Genomic DNA, 6,000 nt, shown 5'->3' on the forward strand with positions numbered 1-6,000 from the left:
TTTGAATGAGTTGGATGCTGATAATGTAATATTGGTTAGATTGTTTTACAATTGTGTATTGTTACAATGTATTGAAGAATGTAAAACTTAACAAAGTGACAAGGTTATTGAAGGAAGATTATATTTACCGAGTAAGTCAAGTATTTCCTAAGTTTTTGAAAAAGAAAAAGAAAACAATAGTGTTGCATGATTGATTCAGTGTTGAATGAGTTCTATACTACCCGAGTGAACATTATTTTTATCAAGGAATAGCTAGAATAACAAGTTAAGAAAATTGACATTTGAGGCCAACTTTTGATGGAAATTTGGAAAGTTTGAGATGATCTAAGGCATGTGTAAAATTTTTTTACAAGATCAATGACTGAGAAAGTTCAATAGCGTTTTGATGATGGAGTTTGTAGAAGGATAATGATGGACATAAAGTTCTATGTGAGTTGTATTGTCTAGGTTTCTAGATTCAATGTATGGAGTTTTGAATCTAGAAATTTGGTATGAACCTAAGATTGACTACTGGGTTGGGCCATTCAATTGGTTCCCAATTTTCATCATGAACAAAGTTGATGAAAAATAGGAATTTATCTTTTAGGGGGCTTTGTATGAAGCCAGGACTTCACTCAAAGTGTCCACATGGCTAAATGTGAAGCCATGTGGGTCAAGCTTCACGCAAAGCCCCAATGGTCTAGTGGGCCTATTGGGCTTTATGCGAAGCCATAAGGGCTTTGTGTGAATCCTTGTAGGCTTTTCTAAAGCCTCTTGAAACCCTAGAAGGTCGCCAAAACCAGCTTTATAAGAGTCATTTTACCATTTTTGAATTCATTTTTATGATGATAGTTTTGTAGCAGGGCTTAGAGTGAACTTCGTGACATCTTTAGTTGCATCATCATTTTTGTCTACCATTTTTAACCTTCTTCAAGCATTCAACATGCTAAGTATGTTCATTTTTATATTTTTAATTATTATTTAGTTGTTTTTAATGAATATTTAGTTGATTTTGATGAATGATTAGTAGTTTTTGATGAATGTTTTACTTATTTTTGATGAATATTTAGTTTTTTTTTAATGGGTATTTTATTATTTTTAGTATACATTAATTAGTTTAATGTTTATATGTTGTATTTTAATTTATATGTTAGAAAATATTGATAAAAATTGTTAACAATGTAGTCAATGGAAGAAATAATATGTTTAGAAATATAAAATGCTAGGCAAGGATAACTTTAGTGGTGAATATTCACCAATTGGTGAATCTCACTCACTGGGAACCCAATATTTGGGGAAAAAAATTTGTACTTTCGAGGTGGTCATATCACCCACACTTTATGAAAATTGGGTCTCATGATTCAACCAATCCCCAATATTGATACAAATTATTTTAATTTTAGTGATGTCTTCACCAATAAAATTTAATCTTTTCACACGATACATTAATATTTTCTTCTACAATTTCCAAGGCTTATCTTTGTTCATTTTAATATTCACCATTATGTGGTATAAATTTAAGTTAGGTTAGAGTTTAAGCACATATATGAAACATGTCTATATTTTAGGAACTTTCCCTAAAACTTGGTGTACTTCAAAAAAATCTAGAAATGAGATTTGTGCCAGTGATTAAGTATCATCCAACAACTAGAAAAATAGGGTTTTATTTGTTATATGGTATGATATTAAATTAGGCTCATTTAACCTCCAAGTCTGAAAATTAATTAGCCTTCATATAATAATAATAAAATAATAGTTTCTAGGTATGTGTACTTGTGCACCTATGGCTTATTAGCTTTAATTTTATTCAGTAATGAAAGATTCACCAACATTTTATAGAAAAAAATTGATAGGATCGAAAAAAATTGCAAATAAGATTAAATTTTTTCTAATTCAAGGAAAAAAAATTTGCCAATAGAAAATAATTTTTTTCCCTAAAATAAAGTTGGATTCACCAAATTTTTATAGTTTTTTGCAAAGAGGGGTTTCTTAAAGCTATCCCTAATGCTAGGTAGGTAAATAGTAAAAACAATGAATATGATTAGATGTAGAAAACTAAAAATAGGATTAGATGTAGAAAACCAAAAATAGTACTAGATGTAGAAAACTAAAAATGATTTAAAACTCTAGATGAATAAAAAAATAACTTACCTTCAATCTCTACAAAATCTCTCTCTCTCTCTCTCTCTCTCTCTCTCTCTCTCTCTCTCTCCTCTCACACTTTCTCTCTCTAACCTCTCTCTCTTCTCACTTTCCCTTTCCTTACTCTCTCTCATATATTTCTCTCTCCTCACTCTCTCATCTCTCTCTCTCTCCCCCTCTCTCTCTCACCCTCTCACCCTCTTCTTACTTTCTCTATCATCTCACTTTCTCTCTCCTCACTCACTCTCTCACTCTCACTCTCTCCTCTCACTTTCTCTCTCTCTCTCTCCTTACTTTCTCTTTCTTCTCAATTTCTCTCTCCTCACCCTCTCATCTCACTATCTCTCTCTTCTCATTTTCTCTCCTTTCTCTCTTCTCACTTTATCTCTCCTCACTCTCTCATCTCTCTCTATATCTCTCTCCTCACTTTCTCTCCCTCTTCTTTCTTTCTCTCTCATCACTTTCTCTATCCTCTCACTTTCTCTCTCCAAACTCTTTCTCTTATCACACTTTCTCTCTCCTTGTACTTTTTCTCTATCCTTACTTTCTCTTCCTCTTCTTACATTCTCTCTTCTCACTTTATCTCTCCTCACTCTCCCATTTCTTTCTCTATCCTCACACTTTCTCTCTCTCCCTCATCTTACTTTCTCTCTTTAATTCTCTCTCTCTCTCTCTCTCTCTCTACTTTCTCTCTCCTCACTTTTCCTCTCCTTACTTTTTCTCTCTTCTCACTTTTTCTCCCTTTACTTTCTCTTCTCACTTTCTCTTGTTACTTTATCTCTCCTCATTTCATCTCTCTCTCTCTCTCTCTCTCTCTCTCTCTCTCCCTCCTCACTTTTCTCCTTACTTTTTTGCTCCTTCCTTTTTCTCTCTTCTCACTTTCTCTCTCTGTACTTTGTCTCTCTCCTCTCACTTTCTCTCTCCTTACTTTCTCTTTTCACTTTTTCTCCTTACTTTCTCTCTCCTCACTCTCTCTCTACTTGTTGTTGCTCTGTTCTCACTTTCTCTCTACTTACTTTCTATCTCCTTACTCTCTTTCTATCCCTTTTGTCTCTTCTCACTTTATCTCTCCTCACTCCCTCATCTATTTCCCTCTCCTCACTTTCTCTCCCTCTTGTTACTTTATCTATCCTCACTTTCTCTCTCCTCACTTTCTCTCTCCTTACCTCTTCTGATGGGGACACAACCCAAGCATAGAATGGACACAACAGGAAAGGAAAATTTTATTAACTATGTAAATAAGCTAATACATTCAGTATAGAGAAAATAGACTTCAAAACATGCCCTATGGGCTTACAATAGATAAATCTAGAGATAATTTCTCCTTTCAGTAGCTCCTCTCAAACTCCACTCTAAACTGCGTTTTACAATGCCAGAAATGTCCTTAAATAGACCCCAGAGGGTTAAGGATTAGGAATACATTCTAGAAAGTGCTAGTAGGCATCCACCGACCAAGTAGAAGGCTCCAAAACCGCATTAGAAGTTGGTGCAAATCTAGAAGAATCCAAAAATGGTAACCAAACTTTTGGGAGGAATAACTTTTGAACCGTAGCTCCAATTGACAAACAGTTTACATTTCTAGAAAGCTCTCAAAGCACTCTATAGCCCTATGGACCAGCTTTGCTCATCCCCCATTTTTTGGCTTTTTTTGAGGTCATTTAATGCCCCTAACCTGAATTTGAAGCAATCTTAGGAGGTCTCCAAAAATTGAAAAACTGCAATAACTTTCAAACCATGGGGCCTTTTGACCTGATTCTTTTTCTGAAATGCTCTAAGTTTCAATTACATTCATTTGACCAATTTACACCTTCTAGTTCACCACAATGATGGCTCATTTACATACTCCTATTTTTTTGGCATTTACATGTATCCCAAGGTGTTCAAATACTCTATCCTAGAACACTGATAATGGAACTATGAGAGTTGGAACCTTTATTTGACCCAAATAGGTATCCAGAAATGAAAACACATGAAACAGAAAATAAGTCTAAGTACATTTTTTTGGTTGAAACAAGATTGCCCTTACACCTCTGGATGCTCTTGCATCATCTTCTCTCTTCTCACTTTCCCTCTTCATACTTTCTCTCTCCTCACTTTATCTTTCCTATGTTTTTCTCTTCTCACTGTCTCTCCTTACTCACTCTTCAATTTATCTCTCCAACATTTAATTTATTATGATTAACACCTACTATGACTTATGAATGTGCCTTAGATTACTAATAAGACTTAATAGGACCTTATAGATGACCTCATAAGACCTCAGAAAAACATACAAGACTTAATATGACCCTTTATGACCTTAGATTAATGATAGAACCTATCTTGACCCCTTATCAAATAAATGTTCTTTTATTATATTGGATCCCTGATGAGAGCAATTTATGTCATCTTTTAGCTTTCATATAAGCCCTCATGCTCATTTCAAAACCCATTTTAATATTCTATTTTATCCTTCTATGTTGCATATGATCTAATATTTGTGAGTAATATTAAATCTAGTTGTTAGATATAATATGTGAATAAATAGATGAAATTATATTTATCTAACATGATGATTCTTCCTATCACCCTCTATGCATCTTCTTGTAGCTCTTTCACCAATACAAAGCTCCATCCACTTTGAAATAGATATACTTGCTGCAGATATCATTCACCAAAAATGGGACAAAAATGAAATGAAAAACCTATGTGAATATGTGAAGATGACAGTAGGGAGAATTATGTAGATATATGCTGAAAAACCTATGGTTTTAATCATTCTATTACAACTGAATTGCTTCTTATTACTTATTGGTTATTGGCCAAAACAAGAATGCAAAATAATCAATCTAAGGACAATAATAATCTATTTATACAGTAACAACAAAATACCTGTTATTTGCACATATCAAATTTTTTCTATTCTTTGTGTGGAGTATATATCATCATAGTTATTGCATTTTCTAAAGCTACATCTATATAACCAGCTAGCAATATAATGTAGGGGGTGTGCGGTCTTGTAAAAATGAAGAATATTGTGAAGGAAGATGCTACCATTATATTTAATGAATAAAAGGATGCTCTGCATAATTAGAATAGTGTAGAAACAATTTTTTTTCTATCCACAATGCAAGCCAGGGGTAAGGGCCCGCTCCATGGTGAAACATAGTCTATTATTCTATTTTGTATGAATTCATATTTCTTTCTTAGATTATCATCACAACATAGTTTTGTGTTTGTATCAATTAGTGATTTTTAGATCAATAATTAGAATATAATATAGAAATGATTTCATTACTATTTTATCTATATATTATTGTCATTATTATTTTTATCTTAGGAAGATAGTTTTGTTTCTAATCTTTATACTGTCAAGAAGTGGCAGTTCCTATTGCTACAATCATTTTGATTTCTTGTAGATTTAGTTTTGAGTGTTTTAGCTGCATTCATAAATCCTCATCTCACAACTATCATCCATTGATAGCATATTGCTTGGATGTCTTTTGCAAGCTAACGCTTTAGGATTGACACGTATAGACCAGATGAACTTCATTATAAACTATTAATTATTTATTATTATTTTCCCTAGTGTTGGCCTATCAATCCCCTTATTAACCCCTTATGTTCTTGTAATATTAAGTGAAGATTTAGTTTTCACATGTTGTACCTATAGATATCATCCCATAATCAGCCTCAACCTCAGCCTTAGGATTAGGGACAAGGAGAGGGTTAGGGACATGAACATGATCAGGGACAATGACCACATGTTGATGTACCACCTATCCATCATCGCATTCCTGATATGATGACTATATTCTAGTTTTTGATCATAGAGAATGCTAGACTTTGGTTAGCTATTGAGAGAACTCAGGATCATCTACATAGAGGTATATGTCAGTG

Source organism: Cupressus sempervirens, chromosome 9 (genome assembly GCF_028749045.1).
Source record: "Cupressus sempervirens isolate cs-2001-9-10 chromosome 9, ASM2874904v1, whole genome shotgun sequence".
Classification (NCBI taxonomy): Eukaryota; Viridiplantae; Streptophyta; class Pinopsida; order Cupressales; family Cupressaceae; genus Cupressus; species Cupressus sempervirens.